Raw genomic sequence first — 27,457 nt, forward strand, 5'->3', positions numbered from 1 at the left:
AGGAAAATGTTTAGAATAATTTCCTAAGACACAGAAGATTTCTTTTAAGACAAAGACACTTTTCAGACACTTTTAAGAATTCGAGATTTTGGCTTTCGGGATTTTGGCTTTCGGAATTGTGGCTTTCTGGATTTTGACCGGAATCCATTGAAAAAATGAGTTGTCCGAAGCTTGAGTTGTCCGAAGATAGCACGCTTTCCCCTACTGCTTTCTTTTCCTTCTTAAGAAAAAGACCTAAAAATTATACATGTTCCAACAATACGTTTTTTTTTCAATTTTGGTCTCAATTAAGTGAAAACTAAAATTTATATAGTCAGTTATAGAATGTATATTCTTTTGACATGAAATAAACATATCTATCTATCTATCTATTTATCTAATTTATTAAAATCAACTGCTTTTGAGCATAAGATCTTGAACCAGACCAAGTGGTTAATTCCGTGGAATAAAATTTATAAAAAAAAGCCTGGTTATTTAATAATGATCTCGTTGTTTTTGCGGATCTTGAGACCAAAATTGGTTATTGAACAAAGTGATTATTTAAGCCTTGATCTTAACAAATAAAAAGAATATACACTTAAAAATCTCGTAGGGGAAAGTAATCTCCCTTCGAACGTTCATGCCTTCCAATAGCGTGATTTTTTTATTTTTCCTAAGAGACTTATAAATAATTATCACACAATCATAAATAATTGATTATAAGCTTAACTAATATTTAATATAAATGTGTAAGTCTCCTAGGGAAACTAGAAGAAAATTCACATTATCCGAAGGCATGAACATTCGAAGGGAGAGTACTTTTCCCTATAATGGTACAGAAAATTGACAAAGTATATGTAAATTCTATTACAGTTCAGTAAAAATCTTTTACACCTTGATTAAATCAACAAAAATATTTGTAAATAATTTGCTTAGGGTATACGATAAATATCAAAAGGACGTAGATTTCTAAGAAACTCAAATCTTCTAATGTACGATCACAAGTATTTAAAAAAAATATGAGGTAATTTTAATATAATTGGGTAAATCAAACGCAACTTTTAGTTGACTCAGCAAACCTCTGTTAAAAAAAATATTTCGAATACTTTAGCAAAAATAATTTAGAATACGAGTCATTCATGTCAGAAATAAAATCATATTTTGTAAAATGAACAGAGAAATTAGTTACTATAACTAATTTTGAATACAATCCTGTTTGTCTGGTTTTCAAATGTTTAGGAAACTATAAAAATACATTTTAATATAACAACGAATATTGCATTAAGAATGTATTGTTATCGGTATACTTTAAATATGAAAAAGTGGCCAAATTTCGTACGATCCCAAGCTTCGTAATGATTGAGTTTTTGGTAGGTTTCTCAATAAATGAGAGCCATCGGACCCATCGGACCTATATTTTAAAAACTAGAGGAAAGTACCTAGTTTTTAAAATATATTGCAGAACCACATTCATACAGAAACATAGGAAAAAATTAGTCATTACGAAGCTAGAGATCATGCAAAGCATAGGCACTTTCCCTTACTTTATTTATTATTTCAATAAAACTTTTGTCAATGATATAAATATATTGAATATCCCTGTCGCTTTTTTTGTTCTCGTGAATTTTTGGTAGGAGGAGGCAATAAACACCAACTCAATGATTGTGATATTTTTGGTAAAACTTCCAATAGGCATTTTATGATTTCTAGAGAACGCAATTCCAGATCATTAAAAACGGTCAGACTGAGAGGTGAGAGTGGGATGGAGTATGAGATTGAAGGAGAAGAAGACACCGCGAAAAGATAAAATTGTGTGATAAAATTGAGCTCCGTCGAGGCGACAAATTATGTTGGGTGCGTATTTGTAGAAGAAGAACAAGATAAAACATTGAAATGGGTCACCTACTTCTGCCTCTCCGTTGGGGATATAATTTTAGAGGATTTTTGCCTGCCTAACTCTTCGCTCCTTACACATAGCACCGACACATGGTTGAAAATCGTGAAAATGCACTTTGGCGTCAAATTTTATTGCATTCCTCTCGATTCCTCTTAATTTCCTTCTCACTCACACTCATTATGTCTCCCAATGGTTCTATTTTATTTTCGATATTAAGATTGGGAAGACAGCATCGTTATTCTTGTGCGTAGGGTTCATATGGAGTGCTCCGGGGAAAGCCTTCTAATATAAACCTGCCACCTAAAGAGAGAGATTTCACAATATTCAACACCTAGTCACGAAAATCCCATACATTTTTCCTTCTTGCAACTTTATGATCAACTTTATCACTGTTACCTCTCTTGCAATTGTTATTGTGCAATCCCCAAGAATGATTTATAAACACAAATTATTCATGCTTCACAAACACTCCAAAGGTGTTAAGCTGTGGTGTTTGGTAAATTGTTTTGGCCACAGAGAATTGAGATAGAGATGTGATTAGGCAGTCCAGGAGTAAAAAGACTTTGTCATATACTCTATGGATTAGTGCGTGAAAATGCAGCAAAATTCACGTGAATGCTCGAGTACAAGGACAGTCTATTGAATCTTACCATACCAACATGTTATAAATCCCACCTCGAATACCTTACAGGTCAAATATTTGAACCATATTTCCACTATTTTAGCTTCTGAGGCATGAAAATTATACGATGTGTGAACATTCTTGACATGTTTGCTCAAAAAAGACATGCTACAGTTGGGCGTTTATTTTGAATTTGATTTTTGACGTTTATTGACAGCTGAATAGAGTTCAATGAAACCCTTCCGTTATTACGTTAAACTTCAGTATTATTTAATTATTGCACTGAGTATGAGATGTGGAATATTGAATTAACAATTAAATATCGAAATATTTATAAATCCGTTAAATATTTCCTTGGAAAAATTTGCAATGAAAATTATTATTTTTAAGTATTCAAAAGAATATTTTAGAACTGAAACTAAAGGTAAAAAATATTGGGATATCTAGTGTTGTATTGTTTTGCCATTGCTTGGTTTTTCCTTGACCTTCTACCCTACACTATGCGTCCGCCTCCGACTCACAGTTAGGACCAGCCTTCTAAACCAAACGACGGATATGCCACTTCTTGTTTTAACGGAAAAACAAATAAAAGAGAATTTTGATTCCAAAGAAGTAATTTAGAATATATTAGACAAAAAACCTCAAAAACGTAAAAAAATAGCAAGAGTGAAAAAAAGAAGATGAGAATAAAACAGAAAGGAATAAACGAGAATTCTTAAAAATATAAAATATAAAAAGGAAAAAATATTTTAAGAGACAGCAAAAAAAGGATTTTATTTTAAGAATCTATTTTAAGATTTAAATATTTTTCGAAAATAAAGGATCAAATCTCTCAGGGCCAAAAGAATATTCCAGAATTCAAAAACTGAAAAATTGTTTTAGAATGCAAAGAACTGAATTCTCATTTCAGGAATAATAATTTCAGGGCTCAATAAAACTATTTTTGAAAAAAAAGAATAAAAAAAAAAACAGAATCTGAAAATAATTCTGTTTTTTGTTATATTTCTTATATTTAGTTTTTTTTTTAAATCCAATTTCAAGATATAAAAATTTATGGAACAAGGATACAATATCTGAAACACTCAATGAAAATTTCTGTAAGAAGGAAAGCTATTCGAGGAATCAACAATAAAGAAACGCTTGTAATAAAGATTAGCAAATAAAAGATCCATTTCAAGTCTCACATTTATAAAGTTTCTGAAATAAAATAAAAAACAATAAGGTAAAGTGCCCTCAAGTCGACCGGTTTCTCAATTCGATCAGTAGATTTATTTATTCAATTTATTTATATTTGCACTAATATTTGAGGAGCTAAGACCAAAAAAACACTATTTTAATAGGGAAATGCATACGACTTAGAGTTTTTTTTTGCTCTGAGCGCCTCATTTAGCGTATGATCTAACATAAATAAATACGAATCAGTCACAATTTTATAGAAATTCACCATTAAACATTCAAATATTGACCACCGGTCGACTTGAGGGCACTTTACCTTATCCGAAATTCTCAATGAAAATTTTCAGACTTATTAATAAAAAATTTAGAATAAAATTTCAAGAATAATAAAAACAATTTCTCAAACCAAGAATAAAATATCTGGAATAACCAAGACATTTTTTTTAGGAAAAAGAAAAAAAATTTCAAGATTAAATTTTTAAATTCTGATATTAGAAATAAAATTTACAGATTAGAAAATATCTTCTACCCTTAAAAAAAAACAATTAGGAAAATCAAGAACAAAAATTTGCAGTGCAATTAAAACGATTTATAAAATCAAACGAAAAGGTAAGAAAAAAGCATTGAAAATAAAATTCTAAAAATTTGAATGAAAAATTTCTAAGACCGAAAAGAAATATTTCTTAACTTGAGAAAATTTTCTAATTCCGAAAACAAATTTTAATATTCAGAATAAAAATTTCAATGCAATAAAGGATAAATTTTTGAATTGGGAATACAATCTTTCGAGTTAGAGAAAGAATTTCTGGAATGTATATCTTTTTTTTATTATTTAGAGTCTCAGTGGATCAGTTGGTAGAGTAGTGTTTCTATGACTGTGAGGTCTCGGGTTCGAAACTCGGCAGCTGCAGATTTTTTAGCAGCCGTATCGAATTAGCCCAGTGAATGGATGAAAAAGTAATGCCTAATGCATTGAGAATGAACCGCCTCAACAAGAGAGGCTGGTACAGAAACGAGTTCGGAATAAAGAGATCTGTCGATACAAATACACATTCACTGCAACTGACCCAACCAAGGCTAGTCTGCCGCAATATAGAAACGGCACTTTATGTGTACTTCAGGCATACAGAAGCCGAGATATGGAGCTTGAGGATCGCCTTGGGGGCGTTGGGGGTTAAGAAAGAATGGAGTAATGGAGAGTGCATAATGGGCCCAAATAAGTGGCCTGAATGCAGCGGAACCGATAAAAAAAAGGTTTAAGCCGACCCATAGACAAATATTAATCTTATTTTTTTTTATTTTCTTGAAAATAATTTGCGGAATCATGGAAGCAAGTTCTAGAAAAGTAAATAATAATAAAAAAAAGAAAATTAAAAAAAAACTTAAAATTAAGAAAACTAAACAAAAAAATACAAAAAATAATTTTTTTTATTATAAAAATAAGATATATCAATACTTCTGAAGTGAAAAACTTCAGAAATTCCGGAAATATTTTTCTATTGAATACGCCGCTGTATTAACGTTTCTGTAGGGTTACAGCATTACTTATGGCCTCCTCGCAAAAATTTCAACTTTTGCCTTAAAATGATTTCGAAGAATTACAAAATTAAGAATATTTGATGTGTTATGATAACAAATCAGAAGCCGTACTCACTATGGCGTTGTTATCTCGTAATCTCCGTAATCTGTTATCTTGTTATAATTTTTCAATTATAAAATACATTACGAGAACATAACGAGATAACGAGATAACGATATTACAAGATAACAGCGCCATAGTGAGTACGGCTAGAGTTTCTTGGTTTTCGATATTATTTTGCGAAAAACCTTGGAATGGACTCATAATTAAATGCAGGCCATAAGTAATACCGCGACCCTACAACTTGATGTTAACATTATTAGATGATCCAGTTAATAAGAGTTAAGATATAAGTAAGTATCGGGATATTAGGAAGTTTTTAGGATAATATTCAAAATTTTCAATTCATAAGGAATGTTCTAAGATAGAACCCAAACTCAATCTTCAAAGTTTGTAATATTGTTCTCGACAGCAGCTATTTTTATCCATTTTTGAATATTGATAAATAGACCAAATAATAAATTGCAAAAATCACTAGATATTGATTCTGAATTGTTTAAAATTCCAGCTGTTCGTTCTTACCAATATTTCCTGAGAAATTGTGGGAAATTGACTGAAAGGAAAATTACAAAATTTCTCCAATGCCTCAAAGTAATAGAATATTGATAGACTATTGGAAGAAAATAAATACAATTGAGTGTCTGAAATCTTGATTGATTGATAGAGCCAATTGAAAAATGCATATGCGAAAAAGTATTGAAGATTCACACAAGCAACAATAGAGAGTGAATTTTTAATTAATTAGTACTTTTTAACAAATGGGCGCAATTAATTGTTACTCCCCTTTCTTCTTCTCACTACTGTTTTTCCACAATTTGCGTTTCCACATTGATGCACTTCCTTCCCGTTTTCTGTTTGGAAAATTTTTTTTTTCTTTCTGCAGAAGCGCGCGCATTTCGCGTGAATGCACCTTTTTGAACAATTGGTGAGAGCAAAAACGCAATCGTGTGCAATTCGTCAAGCGCTAAATCGGAAGTAAAATGCGCAAAATACCATAATCGTTCATTTACCTGGCGTACGCAATTTTATAATAGGCTTAGCTGGAGAAATTGATTTTTGTGTATTAAATGCAGAAAAATTGCAATAATCGTCTGAGCGAAGATGACACTGCAGTGACGCTGGTTGGATTGTTTTTTTTTTTTCTTTTTCCTGAAACACCAGCTAATTAAGTTGCATTTTTCCCCAACTTGAACACATTTGGAAGTTGATGATTGATTTTTGTGTGTGTGAGATAAACAACTTTCTTCTTCATTGCAGAATGACTAAAAAGAGAAACCGTTTTCAATTTCTAATTCAATTTGACTGAATAAAAAGCAATGTATCTTCTTGTGTTTCTCTCACTTTTAAATTAACGGTGGTGTCATTTGAAGCAGCTTGAGATGGATGGAAGTGAATTCATAAAAACCTCATTTAAACATCTGTTTGATACTGCGTTAAAGCTCATAGGGACTTAGGGCAGGCATGACTTACGAAGGTGATTGTGGAAATATAGAAATAAAAATATTCACTAATCTCCTAGGATTTTCCTACAAACCGGATTAAATGGATTATTTCTTATTTATTTGAATTAATTAATTAAAAACAAATTGTGAATAAAAAACGGCTTGAATTGTTGAATCTAGTAATCATCTTTAGGGGGAAGTGGGGCACCTTTAAAAGTAGGGCAGCTTTGAAGAAGGGGTGGCAAAGCGTCCCAGGCTTTGCGCAATGCTCGAACTCGTGACTTAGATGCTATACCTCAAAAGTACTTTCGTATCACTTACCGTTTACTGGTTCTCAACGGATTTGAACCGATTCATAAATCTCTCAAAAGATCCCCCAAAATAGTTTTAAAAGTAATAGGATTGATTTTCAGATAAAAATTTTTTATCGGTTATGAGCCGGTTCATTACCGACTCAAAACCGATTGGAACCGATTCAGTTTTATAGGAAGTTCCAAGACCTTTCCAACGACCCCAAACATGACCACATTTGCTTGATAAATGCGCTCTCTAGTGTCTTTTTAACCTTTTACCTTGAAAAACCGTTATTAGGAATGATTCAACGGTATTTTCGATTTCCAAAATTTTACTAAAATATGACTCCTTGGAGGCTAAGGAGTCGAAATATATATAATAACTCATAATCGAGGGATTATATATACTACTCTCTCCGTGGAGTTCGAGCAGTAAAAACTCTATTTTAAAGTTGCCCGAATACAAAGCTACCACGCTTCCCCCTAGAAATTTTGTCTTCTTTCCTTTCACTAAAATTACTTTGTTAATTCAACAAAGATTAATTGTAGTTTTATTATATTTTTAAAGATTAATGATTTCCATAAACGTTATCTGATCGTTTTATTACCTCAGTAAAATCAACAAAAGTTTGTAGTTTGAAATAGTTAAAACTTTAAAAATTTGTCTTGTGAAATCAAAAAAAAAACTTCGTACACTAAAAGATATTTCTATTTATATTGACAAAATATTTGAAAATAAAATAAAATAAAATATTTCGTTTTACCATCGCTGAATATTTTGTAAATAAATATACTTTGTTAAATTAACAATATTTTTTAAGTTTTATTTAAATGTTTTTCAGCATTTTTTCACACTTATGTATTACTTTTTTAATTTTAATTATTGTTTGTTTACCACAAATAAATTAATAAATTAGTTATTATTATTAAGATACTTTTTGTAAATCAAATCATATTTCTCAAGGTGATTTTCGTTTTTCAATAAAAGTTTTTGTTTTATTTGTTGAATATTAGTGATTTTGTAAAAATTTGAAGTTTTCTAACAAATTTTGTCAGTAACTCTATCAAATGACGAGCATTTTTTGTTCTTTTACAAACATTTATTCGTACATTTTTGTTTGTCTGTTTGCAAAACTTTACAAACAAACGACAAAATGTTACGGACATTTTTTTATGTGTTTACGAATATTTACGAACAAATGTTTGTAAAAGAATAAGAAATGTTCGTAAAGTGATCATGCTTCGAACAAAGTTTGCGATAAAAGTACAAACACTTACGAACTTGATTGTGAGTTATAGGATTTACGAACATTTTGTAAGTTTTCAGAAAGAATAAACCAGGGGCCCATCAAGCCTAATAAAAAGTGAAGCTATTTTACACTATTCCTTGTAAATATTTTGTAGCTATTGCACCGCGACTTAAACAAATTTTCTCGTAGTTCTTGTATCATTTTGGCGAACATTATGAAATATGTATTTTTAGATAGCTTTTAATGCACGATTTCGAAAAATATCAGACTGATAAGTCAATTCTCTTTAGGAAAACACTTGCCAATAGTCTTCAGTGCCTCCATGCAAAAACGTATCGAAAAATGAAATGTCGAGAGGCCCCTGGAATAAACAGTAATTTAAAAAGTTTCGAAATTCTGAAAACTGCTACAGTAGAGTCTCGCTATAGGCCATCGCTCTATAGTCTACAATTTATCGACCGTTGATTTCAAAACACTGATTTTGAGTTAGGTTATGTTTTTTAGTATGCGACATGCATAATTATTTTAATATTTTTGGCAAACTTTATTAAGTAGTTGTGATAATTGTGATCCACAATAAAGAGAGCAAGGACAAGTACCACAATCGCAAAGAAAGTGGAAGCCGTCGAGCAATTTCAATACTAAAAATCGTTGATAATTTTAAAAAATTACATGGACTATAGTGCGACCCAAGTGTCAAATTTGACACCAAATATGGACTATAGCGCGACTCTACTGTATTCTCTTTTATACGTGAAAATACGTTAGAAAGCAAAAATTTGTATTTGGATAAAGGACTGGCGTGATAGAAGACCTTCCGGTGATGGCCAGTGGATTTCAAGTCACCTCACAAAGAAAGACAATTTTTCAATCTTGTCCAGAGCTTTCGGTCTAGTCAATAGGATCGGAAAATGTCGATACATTCTTCAGTGGCTGACTAATCTACGTTTTCAGTACTTTCTTACACAAATAGACGAACATCAGGAAGAGCATAGTTGAAAGAGCATTTCATCATATCACATTGTATCATTTCGCATTTTAGTGCATCGTATCGTACTGTGTCGTATCGTGTCGCATCGTATAGTTTTGTATCATATCGTTTCGAATCGTAGATCTTGTATTGCATTGTAATGTATCGTAGTATATCGAATTGTATAGAATTATTTTATTCATATCGTATATCGTATCGTATCGTATCTCGTATCGAATCGTATAGTATCGCATCGTATCACTGTATCGTATCACATCGTACGATCTTAGCCCAATTCTAAATTTATTCTCCAACTTTTCTAATAACTCCCAACCCCTCGAGAGTGCATCGAACTTTCCAAAGCTGTTCCAAGCTCTTCCACAACAAAACATAATGCTATTTAGTGGACTTATAAAATCAAAAACTCCCCTTTTAGCACATTGTGTTGCTTCCGTATTTTCTAAAAATATCTCATGCTTGCAAATTGTGCCTTTTGCATCTTTAAAAAGCACAATTTAGCCAGAACTTGACCATCAAAAAAACAAAATATACAATTTTCCCGCCAAAATCTTCACACTGGAAATGAAGCTGTTTAAAAGAAAACTTAATTACGACATGCATCTCAATTGCTCGGCGGTTGAATCTAAAATGTGACAGCTCTTGGCACGCTTCACAACAATAAGTGAGTGTGGTGGAATGAAGAAAATAAAACACAGAAATCGCTTCGTAACCTTTCACGAGTTCAATGAAATGGAAATGTGTGGAAAATTCTCAATTTTTTTCCTCTCTTCTTTTTCTCTCTCTCTTATTTATTTCACTTTCGACGATAATTTGAATACGAACAACAATAGGAGGAATTATACATGAATTTGCATGAATTGAGCATTTTGATCACTCTTTCAAGCCTGGCATAAAAATGGTTGAGGAAAGAGTGTATCCAGCAGTAAATTATTAATTTATTAATTTCTCATCGTGACGCATTTTCACGAAGATTTATCATGCTTTTTTTTATGCTCTCTGCCAATGGATCATCTTCGAACGGTTTTAAAGGAGTTTATTGAAATCATGAGCAATTGCTTTCGTGTTTTGAACCGTATGTCGATGGATCCAATTGAGAGGACAGTGATAGCAATTGGGTTTATCTGGAGAATTTTGAGTTATTGGGTTGGTTCACCCCAAAAATTATGAGACGAGTCTGCAAATAATTGACCCCTTGAAATTTATACGTAATCTCCCTACTCGTGACCATTTATCCGTTTAACCGTCTGACTTCGAAGTGCATAAACAGGTTGTGATACGAATGTCTGGCTTGAAAGTGAGGTTATGAACCTTGAATAAAGTTCAGAACTCTCTGAAAGGTTATGACTTTGCGTTAAGTAAACAATGAATATCCTTATACTCCTTATAAGCTTCTAACAAAAAATGGAAAAATGGTTACCTGTTATTTTAAACTTGACAGTTAACAAAGTCAAAGCCTTTCAGAGAGCTCTAAACTTTATTTGTTCATAACCTCACTTTCAAGCTAGACATTCGTATCACAACATGTTTATGTACTAATGTCATTCTAATTTCTGTTATAACAGAATTACAATTTAGCTTCAAAATAAAATAAATATGAATTGACATATCAAAACTAAATTGACATAACATTTCCTGTTCAAATTCACAGTAAAACTTATATTATTTGATTTTTTAGTAAGTAAATTTCAGCTTGTAACGTTTTGTGTCAAATGTCCCAGCTTGTGTCATAGTAAAATTTAAAGACAGGAATGGTTTTCTTTTAAATTGTGTTGCATACTCCAAGCTACCAAAGTTATTCAGTGAATAAGATATTCGTATAAATGACAACAAAATAAAAAATTTGACATAAAATGTCAAATTAAAAATCCATTAGAAGGAAATAGTTTTAAAACTTATTAACAATTATGGAGAAATTTCTTTTTTTAATCTGTATGACAGTTAATTTTGACGTATATGGCCGTTAATTTAAAAATATCGATTTAAAATTTTGTCTTCACATTAAGGTACAATCGGTACGTCAGTTTACTTTGAAAAAATTCAACGATCGTTACACTTTAAAGATAGTACGATCTATAAAACAAGGCGAGGAATAAAAAGATGACCTGTCAAATGTCAATTAAGTTCAATTTGGACAGCTTCAAGTCTTTAGAACACTTTTTAAAAACTCTTTTCAACTGCAAGTGGGATTTAAAGGACCGTTTAATTTGAAACGTAGATAAATAAGGGGAATGTAGGCATGGTTCGCATAGACTGAACCTCCAAACGATGTAAATTTTCTTTTTGTTTGCAAAGAGCTGACTTACCATTTCTCATCTCGTCTTACGAGCTTGATAATTATCTATCTTATGGCTAAGAAATGACGAACTAGCTCTCTGTAAAGAAAGATAAAATACGTTGTTTGAAAGTTCACTCTGTGCGAACCGTGCCAACATTCCCCTATAGAGGAAAATGACAATTATCTTGTCAAATGTCAAAATAAAAATTAAATAAATTGTACTCAGGCCATCGGTGGTTGATCACTTCAATGTTTTTTTACGTTTTAACAGAAGGTAAATAAGTATGACCAGCTAGTGAACCGTGAGTGACAGATTAGTAGATCGACAGATCGAGCCGATGAGTCTCCAAGATCGCACTTATCCACATTCAAAGTAAACCGTGAGTGACATATCTGTGTAGCACCTGCGATTTAAAAAGGTTAAGCCTGAAGTTTCACCGGTTCGGTAGCCTAAGCTAGGCAACTAAGTAAACAACAAATTCGCAGAGAAACCCAAAATATAAATAAATTAAAAGTTTAAAAAGGAAACAAATCTTATTTCAACTGAAATCATAAAGGCTCCGACACATCTGCTAGATCAGGAAAATTTAATGAAATCAAAATTCACATCCCTTACTTTCTCATACGTTTTGTATAGGCTATCTTATTCTTTTGCACTCGAAATTCAATTGAGCTAAATTGAATTTGGTGTGAAGTTTAAAAAAAGAAGAAGAGTGCAATAGAATGAGAATATGTAAAGCTGGTAAGGATGAACGTGATTCGAATTTCGACTTCATGAAATTTTCCTGTAGAAGTAGAAGTAAATCTAACTCTCGCAACGTAAAACAGAAAGAAAAGAAAAAATGAAGATGCCAAATCTGACAGAATGACAAATGACAATTATTTACTGTCATCTGTCAAATATTTTAAATTCTGCACGCTTCCATCCATTCCATCTTTATTCAAATTTTCAAAACATAAACCGTCATAAAGGAAATGTCCAGCAGTCCGCGAGGCAATAACTCATCTTTTCACAGTTAATATTCGATTTCTTGTTTGTTTTTTTTGGTATCTTTTTACCTGGTGTTACCTCTTCAAGTGCTGGCGCCTCAAAAAATCTCACTCTCTTGGAAGTATATAAATACCAAAAGAGTGAGAAGCCATAAGGTTGTACATTGAAAAGGAGAAGTATGAGATTTCGATTTGAAGAAAACAAAACGAACCGATAAATTTGTGGTGCTGCAGCCATAAATTGGTAATTTCGAATTAATTAATTTATAAAATCGTGGTTATAGGTGAAAGTGTAGAAGTTTGGTGTGTGAGGAAGGAAAAGAAAAACATCAGACACACATTCCAAAAATCTTTGGCCAAAAGAAGATAAATGAGAAGAAGTTGAACAAGAAAAAAAGCAGATCAAAATAGGAGAAATGTTTTGCTTTTTTTTCTGCCAAATTGAACTGGTAAAAAAAAAAGAATAACAAATAGAAAAAACGTATTTTGAAATTGAAACTTAAACCGTCACGTTTTGACGCACTTTTAGCCACTTGGCTTTTCATTTTAAACAAATTTTCATTTTTTTATAAATCTCCTCAATTAGGTCTTTCTCTTCTCACCTCCTTAACCTCTTCAAAAACTTTAATGGTGTGAAGCTCAGTTGGGTCCAAAATGTGAAAAGACAACTATTGTGATTTAATTAATTTATTAGTCTTAATGTTTCAATTGTATGTATTTTACACCGCATTTACTTAACATTTTATGACTTTTGAGAGCCTTTTATTTTTGCTGTGGGTGGGAAAACTTTTCATTTTTTTATTTACTCTTTTTTTTAATCTCTAAACATGTTTGTATTGCTACCCATTAGGTTTCAGCCATATAACCTCTCTTTGGTTTAGTCTCACAAAATTATTCCTCCTGCAAAAGTCACTTTTCTTTGTCAATTGCTTTTACGACACTTTACTATCTTGGACATTTTTCGTGCTAAAGGCAAAACTCTGAGACAATTTTCTGTCGTCCAATCAAACAGTAAGACCCTCGTCTTCATAACATCCCAGCATGATTTATGGTACTTGAAATATGTTTTTGTCCTCATGTGACTAGTAACATTTTGCTGGTACTATTGCTATATTTTATTTAAACAGCAAAACTTTTGCCTATGAACTAAATACGGAAGCAAATCGTCATTCAACTCTATAGACACTATTTTCAATGTCTCACACAAACTTGTCTAACTTTTTTTTTCCAAGCACAACATTTTCCACGATTGTATTATGATCGGAAGTTAGTGAAAAAGCACACCGATCAGAGCAAAAAAAAAGCTCAAACACATATGAACAAATTAACCTTCAAGTTATTCTTCTTTTTTTCCTCTCTCACTCCAATATTTGGGAGGCATACGAAAACTACTGACAATCTTGAAGACATTAGGCCAGAAAAGTGCCTCCCCAGAAAGTTGCTTCTGGACAATGTTGCAGACTTTCCCATCTGCGAGTGGAAAAAGCCAAACTCCAATTCACTGTTTGAGATAAATTTCAAGGAAACACCAATAATTGCGTTATTATTTATTAGAAAGGCATCGACGAAAAAAATATTTAATTAATGCTGCAATCGACTTTTGCGAGCAGTGCTAAAACTATTGAGGAACTGGAAGTTTGAAAGGACAAATGACCGTGAATATCCCTCTAAGCACGGTGTTTTGATGCAAGAACGTAACCTTTCGAACCCGTTCAGTTCAGGTACAAATTGTTCTGCAGTCAATGTGGCAAGGCAGAGATCTTAAGGTCAGTTGCTCTTTGCAATTGATTTGTGACTTAGTTTTACCTTATTCGGCAATTTACATTTTCGAAGATATGCCGGTTTAATCAACAATGATGGAGTTTTGCAAAACACAAGGGTGGACTCACCACTTTGTTCCATTTCCGTTACCACATTCAGGCCACTATAAACTGGTAAATAGAATGGAAGTTGGCGATCCTTTCATTGTCTTTGGATCCTTTGAAAGTATCGATTTTTCTTGTGAATTTTATTAAATAATAAACCAAAGTGCCTATTTTCGTACGATCCCAAGCTTCACAATTACTAATTTTTTGCTATGTTTCTTAATAAATGTGACTTATCGCAGCCATATTTTAAAACTTAGCGGAAAGTGCCTAGTTTTTAAAATATATTGCGGAGTTACATTTATTCAGATAACATATGAAAACTTCTGTCGTTATTACGAAGTTAGGATCGTATAAAGCATGGGCACGTTCTCCTACTTGATGAGCATTTTTTGTTCTTTTTCAAACATTTGTTCGTAAATGTTCATAAACACACAAAAAATGTTCGTAAAATTTCGTTATTTGTCTGTAAGGTTTCGCCAGATACAAAAATGTACGAACAAATGTGTGTAAAAGAACAAAAACTGCTCGTCAAGTGATCATGTTACTAACAATTATTGTGAAAAACTACAAACTTTTACGAGCGTTTTCGTGGGTTATACGATTTACGAGCATTTCATAAGTCAGGATCATCGAGGATCTCTTAAAAATATCAGTTTTTGTCGTGTATTTTACAAAATATTAAACAAATAAAGACAAAGAAGACGTCATCTTTGGAGTTCCCTTAGACGAGAGAAGTAGGGGAGGGTGGGACAGTTTCATTCAGCTTGACGTTTTTTCAGAATTCATTTACTGTTATCAAACTAACAATATTCTATTAGTTTCTCTTGAATATTAACTATCTGAAAATATACAGGACGATTTCTTAATATTTTTTAATCTTAAAATCTCTATTTTCGAAAGTAATGCATGCGTGAAACTCCTCCACCTTCTTTATGTTGTGAGTAATAAGTTTGTGATAAACATGTTATACCGCGATAAATAATGCGAACAACATTTTAAGAAACACTGTTAAACCTTTAAAAATGCCAAATATGATCCATATATTAATCATCCTTTTTTCTATACTATTTTTTTTGTATTTGAATGATTTATTGAAATGTATGGCTCAAAAAACTTGCATCAGGTAGAACAATAACGGAAATAAAGAATCCAGACTGCATAATATTTGAAAAATAATGATAATAAATAATTTTAATGAAAAACAAAACACTTCTCGTGGGCTTAGCTGTATCATTTTTACCCCATTGCTCTTTTATTGTTTTTTCCTGTGTAATAATTTTATAAAGTTATCTGAGAACAATCCTATTACAAGTTCAATAAATTAACTATTTCCAATAAATTATTTACTATACTTCATTACATTCTATTCTGGACAATAAGACCTCTATTTATGTCTAAAGTTATTATACTTTATTCAAATATTTAATTCCAAGATTTTTGCTTGATATCAATATATTTATTTTTATCACCAAAATGAAATGAATTTTAAATATGGTTTAGTATATACATTCAGTATAAGACACAAAGACTAAAAATTTATAAATAAATTAGAAAAAAACTATAAAAACAAAACATATTTTAAAGAATCTCAGCTATAAAACAAGCCTATTATCAAAAGTCTTTTTAATAATGTTTCAATATAGCTTTTGTTAAACAATTTACAATTCGGTATTTATTATTTCAGCACTAAACCTACCAATACTGGTCAAGTTGACCGGTTTAAAAACCGAGACTATCAAACTTTTTGAATTTCTTAAAATATGCAAGTAATATATTTTTCTGTGTTTTATTCGTATTTTACCTCTTTTTCACTCTCACTGTCCAAAAACGGTCGATAGCTTTGGTATTAATTAATAAAATTAAAATATTAATTTATTGAATTTTCGAAAAATTAATTTTTCATCGCTACTAACCCAGATTTGTTTAGGAAGGAGCTGTAATATTGCATGATTTGTAGTTTAGTTAAGGATTATCAACAATAGAGACATCTAAGAATACATAGATAAGGGTTGAATGTATTATAAACGTCTTGTGCAGATATTATATGTTTATAGCCGAATTAAGTACAAAAATTCAATTTCAGGTGTTTCATTTTTCTTAAAACAAGATAATTAAAAAAAAACTGACCTAATACTGTAAGGTCAGAATTTTATATCATTTGAAATAAAAAAGTCTTTAAAAAAATACTTACATATATGATTATTTTAAATTGGTTCTATTTGCATTTCAAATGCACAAAGGAGAATGGTCAAAATCATTTTGACCATTCTCCTTTATAAAAATTATTCTTAATAAGGTAAAGTTCCCTCAAATCGACCGGTTCCGCGACTTGAGCGGTGGTCATTATTTGAATGTTTTAATGGTGAATTTCTATAAAATTGTCACTGATTCGTATTTATTTATGGAATAATTGACCTATTCATGTTAGATCATATGCTAAATATTAGTGCAAATATAATTGAAAATAAGAAAGAAAAATAAATTGAATAAATAACTCTACCAATCGAATTGAGGAACCGGTCGACTTGAGGGTACTTTACCTTACCTATTCGGAGAGATTACAGGACTATTCCACTCAAACTTTGAATATTTTTTGGGGTTATGTTTAGCTTAAACTTAAATTTCAAATTTTAACTATGAACTATTCTTTTAGCTAAATAAAATACAGTAGACTCTCGCTAATTCGGCTCCTTTAACATCGGGCTACTTTTTAATTCGGGCAGCAGTTAAATTTGAAAAAAAGTTTGTTGGCATTTTTCAAGTTCAATTATGATTATCGAATGAAGCAAATATGCTGAAATTTGCCATGCTTTATCTCACTTGTGATGTTATTTTGCATTATTAAGGGGCTTTCATGAAATTTACAGTTAATATGAGCATGTAAACTTAATATGAGTATGCAGGTAAACAAAAAATCGTTGCATATTTCAAACAATTTGATGCCCGAATTTCTCTCTAGTTCGTCTGATATTTCGGTCCCAAATGCCCGAATTTGGGAGAGTCTACTGTAGTTAGACTTGATGTCTGACTATAAAAGACTTACCAACTATCATGTTAGCCATGTTAGAATACGCAATTGAATTGATAAATTCTAACTATTTCTAATGTCACTTTGACAGCGTAAGCAAAGGTGAACAACGCTGTCACAAGTTGTAAATTCTTAAAACGGTAATCTCGATTCCCTTCACCGTTTATCCCATTCTACATTTTATAACTAACCAAACATTCATGTCTATTTATTATAATTTCAGCATTAATGTTATGCTAAATGGGATTATCTCATTTAGTGGAGTTATTTATTTGCATGACGAATCTAGAATTCTCCACTTGACTGTAATCTGACAATTTGTTGCAAAATAAACTTGTGGGTGTTTTTTGCCGTTGCACCAGGCGCCTCCACTCACGCAATTATAATGCCTTCTCCTTGACAGTGGAGCCGCCTTGTACCGTGGCAAACCGTACTAGAACAGTGACAAATCAATTGGTGAGAGCTTTTTTTTTTCTATTCTCTCACCACCGCGATAACACCCAGTCAGTAATTCATATTCCAGTAGTTGCAAGGAAATACATGGAAAAGTGATCATATATGCCTTCAACCAGTTGACAATCTGGCTGTTGCATGATTTATCATTCGGCCTGGTACATTCAATTCCGATAAAGTAATGAACGATAGAGAGAAGTCTCTCGCAGCTAATTTAAGCTACACCCTGGTACATGAAGCATGTTTGATATCAAAGTTGAGAATGGGTGAGAAATAGAGACAAACAGCACTGAATATGATTAAGCGAATCGCCTTGTTTTGTATTGCGCGCACAACAAAACACTTGGAACAAGGATTTAAATTGACCTCCTGACGAATACACATTCACACGAATAACGAACAACAACAACAAAAAATCTCTTTCCTACAAATGTTTTATATCAATTTTCATTTCAAATGGACTTGGGGCTTTTCCCTGTCACAAAAATCTTTTTTTGGTGGATATTTTGGATGTCGCAACACCCACAAAAAGCTCTAAAACTCTCATTATGCCTCAAACTTATGCCGAAATGGATGAAAAACGTCACTGATGTTCATTCGCCTTCAATGTTAATGTCGCACTTTACAATTTCAAACGGCAAAACAAATGTATATTGCTGTATTGGGAAGGCAAATGAATGGCCGAGAAAGTGTTTTGCCTCTCAAAGAAGGGAACTGAGGGATTGAATTGTAAATTCGTAATCAAATGTGATCTTGTGAAGCACTAAGGCCCTTGATTTGGGGGAATCTTGGGAAATTTTCCGTCTTTTCTTGAGCAGTATCGAGAAAACCTCGAGAAGCCTCGAGATAACAAAAAGCCTATCATTAATAAATATCTCTAAATATAACTGTCTCAAGTTTAAAATGAAACATTGTTGATTTAAGTGTAATACAAAGTGGATTGCATGTAGCCCTGCAGAAAATTGCATGTTCTTGTGACAGATTGTGACGGTTGAGATCAAAATTAACTGTCAAAAATGACAGTTGTGTATGTTTCTAACGATTTAACCTACGACACTGCACACAATTTAACACGTCTAATACACAGAGAGAAAATTGTCTTCATAATCTAAATACTTTTAACTAAATTGAGGTTATGTGAATCTTAAAATAAAAATAAATTAAAGAACCGTAAAAAAATTTTAGAACATTAAATATGCAACTTTTAAATTAAATACAATAGGTTTGGTAATTGAAATAAATCAAGTAAAAATCCTTTGCTGTCACATATAGAATTCTAGTCGCAAAAATTTTTTAAGCTTAACCTTAAAAAGGTTTAAAAAGGGAAAAAGAAATATTAAGTATGTGAGGTAATTTTAATAGTAAAACTTACAAATCAGAGACATTATGCAGCATTAGCCCTGTTTGCTTTGAATTACGTTTAAGTATATAAATTCAAAAACAAGAATAAAAGAATATAGAAAAATTTAAATATTCTTTATAAATCTTATTTATTTTCTGCTTTTATTTTGTGGTGTGATAGTTCTTCTTCTTTTTCTATTTTACGTTGAACTTTGACATTCATGTTTCGTTAAAGATTACCTTCATCATCTGACAATTCAATTATGGTACCTCATAAAATACAATTATGGTGATCTTTTAAGGTTAGAATTGAAATAATTTTGGAAAGAATAACCTAAAAAATAATGACAAGCAAAATCCCATTTTTTCCAAACGACTATATATTGCTGTTAAAAATTTTCCTTCAGTAATTTAGATTTTCTTCCCATTTATAACAATCTTTTATCGTATTTGAAGGTTATGGATAACATAACCTCACATTGTGTTACAATTTATTTACTTAATTACTAAAGTTGCGGGAATAAAATATTACCGATTAGCAATTAATCTTTTTAAATAATATTCAAAAAGGAAATGAGGTATTGTTTAAGAATCTCATTCAAAATTAAATTCTAACCTCAAATTTCAAGCAATTTTTAAAATATTACTGATGATAAGAAGTAAAACACACGAAAAACATAACATTTAGTTTACTAATAAAACCAAGAAAAATAAAATAACGTAAAGAAAGTATTTCTTGTATAAAAGCTTTTACACACTAGGAATAATTTAAAAATGCCTTTTTTAAACGTCACTTTGTTTTAAAGGCCATTTTGACGAAAATTGCTTCTAGTGTGTGGACCTTATAAATTTTTTCTTAGTTCACTGGTCGATATTTTCATTTCCTTTAGATATTTTTTATTGAAACTTCTCTATTTAAAGTTGTCAATTTGGGGTAATAAAAGCGTAAATTTTCCTTATGTAGAAAAAATTGTAATATTGTTAATAAGAGTTTGTGAATTCCTACTAGGGAATAGAAGTTTGTACTTTTCACAAACATTGTTCATAACATGGTCACTTGACGAGCATTTCATATTCAAAAACATAAACATTCGTAAACATTCAAAAATGTTCGTAAATTTTAGGCATTCGTTCAGTATGTAATCATGTTAAGAACAATGTTTGTGAAAAATACAAACTTTAACGAAGTTGTGTGTCAAATGATTTAGGGTAAAGTGTATAATTTGGAATTAGTGTTTCAAGTTGGACAATTCGCCGGTACAAGTTGGACATGGCTTTTTTCTTGATAAATACAGTACAAAATTTGTTTTTAAGCATAAGGAACCAAATTTTAAAACTAAAGCATTAAAAATATACAAATAAATATGAAGTACTAAATTTATCAAGACGAAAAGCCCTGTCCAAATTGTACCATTGTCCAACTTGTACCACTGTCCAACTTGTACCACTTTACCCTACGATCATTTACGAATAATTTTACAAAAATTTTTTTTTTCTTGTTGTCATTTTCTTCAAATCGAAAGCTACTAGTCCCGTATTAATTATGTTCAGTGCATTTATCTTTACTTCTTAATATTTAAGAGTTTTTAATACTTTTTTCTACAGTAACTAAATGGTAAAATAGGTTAGAAATTTTTATAATGCGCTTTTATGTGTCCAGAAATGTTCTAAGACTCAGTCAGTGTAATAAAATATTTTTAATGAAAAAAATTATGACAGGGGTGAGCTGAGCAAGAACCGTTTGAAATCGTATAAACGTCAAAATAAGTTTATCCAGGTAGCGATTTGATTTAATCATTGACGTACAATTTTCTTTTGACGTTTGTTCGATTTCAAACGGTTCTTGCTTACCTCCGTTTCATGGTATATGTGTAACCTAACGATAAATTGACTTGAAAGTTACAATATTATCCTAATTGGGTATACTACACATGCCCCTGATGAGTGTTTACACAGCAATAAACCTCCTCTGACATTTCAACCAGAACTGTCACTTTCTGCAAACAAAACTACTTTTCATCATTTTCGAGTACCTAAAGCTGAAATTCAGCAATCCATCTACAAGTTTTTCACCTCTCTTAAGGCACTTTAAAAGCAACTTTGACTCCGGGTCATTCTAATAACATTTCCTTCCGATTTCTAATTGTTTTCTAATTTGATTTTTTTGACATTCACGACCTGTACTAAATCAATCATTAGTTTCTTTTTGATTTGTTCCCCCGCAAATTGAATTAGTTCCAGAATCATAACCCAACACTGTTGAGGTTTGTTTTTCACCGAAAAACCAACAAAGCAAGTTGGAGAGCATTAAATTGCGAATTTCTTGCTTTCACTGATAAAACTTTCGATTTTTCGGTTGGATATTTAGCGTCAAATTTTGAGAAGTCTAACGGCAAAATAATTTGCTAAATTTCTTAGTGTGAAAAACAGGGTTTTTTTGGGGCGAGAGTGGGCTAAAATTCGGGTCAATTTATTTGTTTAAATTCAATAAAGGAGTCAAGTGTAAATATTGCTCCAAAAAAAATTTCAGCAAGAAATAAACACTGTGAGAAAATTGTGCAATTTTGTGCAAAATTTTTTCGATGATGACAGTTAAATAAAAATTGTGTCACTCTTCTTTTTTGCACAATTGTCCCCAATTTGTCAAATTGCAAGTTCTGACAACAAATTTTGTCCTCCTTTTTGTCATTATTTGTGGAATAGGTAGGATAGGGAGAGTTTTTTAGAATACGTTTTTAGTACTCACCAATAAGGGGTTGGTGGAAGATGGCAATAATCCAAAGAGTTGTAAATCAATCGAGATAATCCCAGTGTTAACGTAATGTATTATAATCCAATGGTTTCTTTTCTGCACTGTAACAACTTTTATTTATACTTTTCTCACTTGTTGATATTTTCCTTCTTTCTTTTTTTTGGTAACAAATAAAATCTCAAACCGTCACACTCGCACTTGACACTTGGTTCGGGTTTTTTTTTCTCTTAATAAAAAAGCCTCGTGTATTAAAAGTAAATTTTCTCTTGCAGATACCTCGATACACCCAATAAAATTGAGAATTATGGAGTATTAAAAGGCACGGCACTAAAGTTGTAGTTTAAGTTCAGGCTTTCAAGATGGAAAAGTCGCCTCTGTGATGGTGTTTATTCGGTTATTTTGGAACCTTGAACACGTTTCGGTGTAGTAATTGATGAAGAAATAAATTTATTTAAAAAAAATAATACAAGGAAGTATAGAGTTGAGATTGGAACATATTAAATACACATGTTCGTCCTTGTACAAGAGTGAGTAAATGGTAGAGAACGAGACGAAAGGTGTATAGAATGAGATAACGAAAAAAAATTGCTCTATAGGCAATATCACGCTATCACCACTTAAATACTCTTAGTTAATTCTATCGATGAAAAATCACACTGATTTTTATTTTCTCTTCCAACACTGATAATATTGTCCCTCTTGTTTGTTTTGGGTTTACTGTTCCTCACAGTGCACGAGGACACTCACTGTTTTCGTTAAGTTTTTTATTATTTCAAAAATCAGCCTTATCCTCTACTAACTTCACTATGCAAAAACTTAAACACCATTCAAAAGATCCCGAATGTCATTCGGGAGTATTAAATCCAATATCCTGACGGCAGGATGTTGAGCAAATAATCCAAAAGTGCACAACAACGAAAAAAAATCCACAAAGGAAGACACTGATTAAAGAAGCGCACTTTTCGTTAAGTTAAACGTCAAAGTAAAACCGTTGACACCCCGGGAAATGATTTGCACCCCCGTGAGACGGAAGTCTGTGAGCAATGGTGGAGAATGTAGCGATGCTGAACGAAAACAATCCACGGAAAAATGCTCACGTGCATTTGCAAAGAACACAATCGCGACCGCGTTCAAACCAAGCAAAAGTCATCGACTGACTGATCGTGTTGAGCTTTCATGTGGCGGGAGAGTCTCGGGCCCAAAACATTTTGCAAGTATCGCGCAAACTCTCACACACTCTCCCACTTCCATGCTTATGCTTCTCTCTCAGCACATGCCGTCAAGGCACTCACAAAGTCTCTCCCTCTCTCCCGAGGAGGTGGGGAGCTCTCTCACGGCCAATTACATAAAAAAAGCATATTTATGGTGAATTGGGGGATCTTGAGAGAGGGAGAGAGAGGGCCACCCAGAGAAAATGCCGTGTGGCGGGAAAAGCGTTGTACGAGTCTGGGAAGTTGCAATCTCGCGGTTTTACTCGCTCTCTGGACGGTCTCTGTCAAGAGCACACATTTCATCAGACGAGCCCTTCACCCACACTCTGGAACCTAGATTGTGCCCTTCGGCGCTCATTGTTATCAATTTCCGAGGAGCAGGGGGATCAGGCACGTGTCTCCTATCTCCCTTGAACGTCCCTGATATTTCCCCTATTTCCCAATATCATGATCGAAAGGGAAGTCCAAAGTGATTTCGAAAGAACATTTCGACTTTTCTATTTCTCACACTTAAAAATTTGAATCAATGTCAAAGTCTTCGTTAAGTTTCTGACATTGAAAAGAGTTGTCAGAACTGAAGAAGAATTGTCAATAGAAACAAGGAAAACAACTCAAAATGTAAATCAAGATGAAGGTTATTAGAACTATTGCACGAATACGTGAAAAATAAACAAAAAGCAGAAAAAATTGGTATAACTTTATTTTCTCGTCAGCGGCCAATATTTTTTGAATTTATTCGTTAAGTTTGTGATATTAGAGTAAATTAAATTTTAAAGTGTAATTTTTGATAATTTCCAAATTACTTATTTTTCAAATTTAAACTACCAATAATGGTGACTTAAGGTATCTAGATAATCTAGAGAAATTTTTGTCCATATTGAAGAATTTTTCCTACACAGGCATAGGTAATTTTTACCGAAAATTGCTTTTAGTGTGTATACGCCATTACATTCATATTATACCCATTTAAGCAAGTAGTAATATTGTCTTTTTTGGTCTTTTATGTTTTTGTTGTTCATTCGAATTGTACCTTTCATCTTTTTACCCTAAAAGTTCGATAATCTTTATAAAACGAAAAATCAATATTATTTAAATCAATTTTTATTTTCGTTAAGTTTATGACATTTTAAATCTGAGTGACAATTATTAAAAAAAAATTCTTTTAAAAAAATTGTTCTTCAAAAGTTGTCAGAAATACTTGGCAGTTCTATAAATTTTTGAACTAAATTTAAAATAAAAAATAAATTTAAAAAAAAAAACTACAGCTTGATAGATAAATACTTAAATTCATCTTTATCTATACTGAGAGAAATCTGAAAAAGTTAAAATAACATTCCGGAAATGTTTATTTTACCCTGCAGTATTTATCCAAAATCAGTGTAAATATAATGCTTTTTAGGTGTATTAGAGGTTAAAGTTACCCTTTTTAATGTTAATTTTACCCTTAAAAAGGTGTAAAATTAACATTAAAAATGTTGATATATTTTTACACCTAAAAAGTGTTAAAATTATGAGGAAACAAAAGTTAATCGCACCTCCGTTTTTTCTCAGTGTAGGAATAAAAGTATTATTGTGTACTGAAATATTTCTGGAAACTTCGGCCCGGCACAATAACTTTTATTTTGTAAATAAGTTTTTGATATTTCAGTGAGAGCGAGAGAGCTTTTGGAAGACAATTTCGAACAAACAAAAGCTGCTGTACGCTGGGCATTAATTTCGTCAAATTTATTATTTTCTTAACTTTTTTCGTTAAGTTTTTACTCTGCTATTAAAATTTAATGAAATTTCAGCTTTAAATTAAAATTTTCACGTTTTTTAAAGACTATGAGCACAGGAATATAACTTATCAATTTTTCGTTAAGTTTTTACCATATAGAGTTTTAACCATTATTAAAATGAAACTAAACCCTGGGTATTATAATTTAATAAAATTTTAGCTTTAAATTAAAATTATCACATTTTTCTTAGGCTTTCGGATCAGTCACATGATTTGTTAATTTTTCGTTAAGTTTCTAGAAAATCGATCTGTCAAAATTGAATGAAAAAACAATTTTAAGGACTGAATTTTCTGATTTTCCTCTATAAAAATTATAAAATAATCTGCAATGAATTAATTGTCCAAAATCCTTACCCAAGAAGCAAAATAGCTGCCTTATAGAACCAAATATTAAATAAATCTTTTAGTGCACTTTTAAAAGACTTAAAGTGAGAATTTTCTGTCGAAATTCCTATAGGAGCTCTTAAGATATTTAAGAGTGCGCCACTTTACTTATAGTAATCTCAATGATGGGACCAAGAGCGTTATAAGCAAATAAAAAGATTTTTGGTTCTATAGTGCCTTATTTAAGGAATTCTACAACACTCTATTCAGAAAAAAATGTTTCTTGGGTAGTTACCTTAATAAGAAGTAATAATGCTAGCATATATTCGTCATTATTATTGTCAATGTTTTCGTTAAAATCGAGAAATAAAAAGTACAAATTTTATGTAATTATAATACTTAAAAAAAATTGAAATAAATAGAAAATTAATTAGCTCCAAAAAAAGGAAATTATGAAAAACGTATTGAGAAAACTTAATAACTTCACAAAGGTTATTTTAGTCACCTCATATCTAAAAATAGAATACAGTAAGATAATTTTAAATTGGATCAAAATTTTAATTTTGGGATTTCCTCACTATTTCATATAGGTAAAGAAAAAACAAAGAATACAAAGAAGTGCTAGCAGTTGCTCTTCTTAGTTTTTTCTCAATATTCCAAATTAGGTTCGATTCCAAATTGCCCCGGTGTACCCTATCTGGATTGTAAATATTATAAATCGGCAATTAAGAAACTTTTCTAATGGGTATATTATAAAAACTTAAACCTAAAAGCCCTATAGGTTATAGAGTAATTTTAACTAATTGAATCAAGTCTTTGAGAGATTGTTACGAAAACTCGCAAGGACTCGCCGATAGGACGGACTTTTCGGTCCCTAAAAGGGACCTTGCAGCCTCCTAAGTAAGTAAGAAAATAAGTATTAGGTATTTGAAAAATACGGGAACACTTCGAAGCTGGAAAATTCAAAAAGAAACTTTGTAGTTCTAATGTAACTAATTGAGAACACTTGAGAACTTGCACTTGTTCTTGGTAATCAATGGTATCGACTTATGAATCTCTGGAAAACTGGAGAAATACTTAGAACTTAGAATATTTGAGAACACTTGGTTCATGTGGTTTTCCATTATCCAACAATGCAAAATTTTACGGACTAAATATCCTCAAGTACCAGCCTGAGTCTATTCCGGCCATTAGGTATGCAGCCCGTGCAGGAATTTTTACGATGTAGTAATTCCAAATTTAGGGTAAGTGTGCCAAATTTCGGCATAGTTGCATGCAAGCGTCAAAGTCTCAAGTTTGAAATGTAATATTTTAAATACAAATTGAGTTTTTTTATTCTTTCTTCTGAAAGAGTGTTGCTTGGAACCTTGTAAAGAGTTTACCGTCTTTATTTACTCTCATTCTCAATACATTTTAAAATGAATAAAAATATAGACATAGCTTTGGTGCCCTATTTCGGCCACCTTTATTCTCATAGTTCCTTGCCCTTCGAAGATTCTTCCAATATCTTTTTCACGTCATCTCATTTGTCGAAGCTACATTTTTTGTTATTCTTTTGCATTGTATAATCTCTAGAGTACGTAAAATCTAAAAGTTCATGGAAATTCGAGGTGGCCGAAATTGCAAGCTGGCCGGAATTTGGCACACTATCATTCTCCTGATTCTTAAAAAAAAAAAAACCAATAGCAATAACAATTCCAAAATCTAGGCTTCTAAATTGCGAGAATAGAAGTGTATTTATTTACACCAATATATTATTGGTTTGAGGCTATTGGCTTCATGTTTAGATTTAGAGGCCTTAGAAGACGACCAAGAGTTCATAAATCTCATGGGGTGGCTTCCTTCAGCACCTGGCCCAATGAATGAGATATTTCTTGGCCGGGGCTCCCTATTGATTAGCCATCAAGATGAATGAAGAGACATTCCCGAGATTGATGAAGTTGCGTAACCATTCTTCGTTGGCAAAGGTACAAGAGCATCCCACTTGAAGGTTGTTGATCTCTCAGTCTGATACCCAGCGTCACAAGATTGCGCTTTTTAGTATTCCGTGGGCAAGTCCTTGAAGGAAATATGACTTCTTTTCGCTGAAATTCAAACATTGTAGAGGCCTCATAGGCATGTCCAAAAAGTGTCTTGATAGCACTCTGTC

General features: G+C 31.8%; 1 protein-coding gene across 4 annotated transcripts in view; it reads right to left on the reverse strand.

The window, feature by feature from the left end:
- Positions 1 to 25,990, reverse strand: part of LOC129802374 (ecdysone-induced protein 74EF) — a 337,693-nt gene extending 311,703 nt beyond the window's left edge. For all 4 annotated transcript variants that reach the window (XM_055848136.1, XM_055848135.1, XM_055848134.1 and 1 more), the window contains exon 1: positions 21,991 to 25,990. The gene's annotated coding sequence lies outside the window, so the exon portion shown is untranslated. The remainder of the gene's footprint in view (positions 1 to 21,990) is intronic.
- Between the last annotated feature and the right edge of the window lie 1,467 nt (positions 25,991 to 27,457).

This window comes from Phlebotomus papatasi, chromosome 2 (assembly GCF_024763615.1).
Source record: "Phlebotomus papatasi isolate M1 chromosome 2, Ppap_2.1, whole genome shotgun sequence".
In the NCBI taxonomy this organism is placed as follows: Eukaryota; Metazoa; Arthropoda; class Insecta; order Diptera; family Psychodidae; genus Phlebotomus; species Phlebotomus papatasi.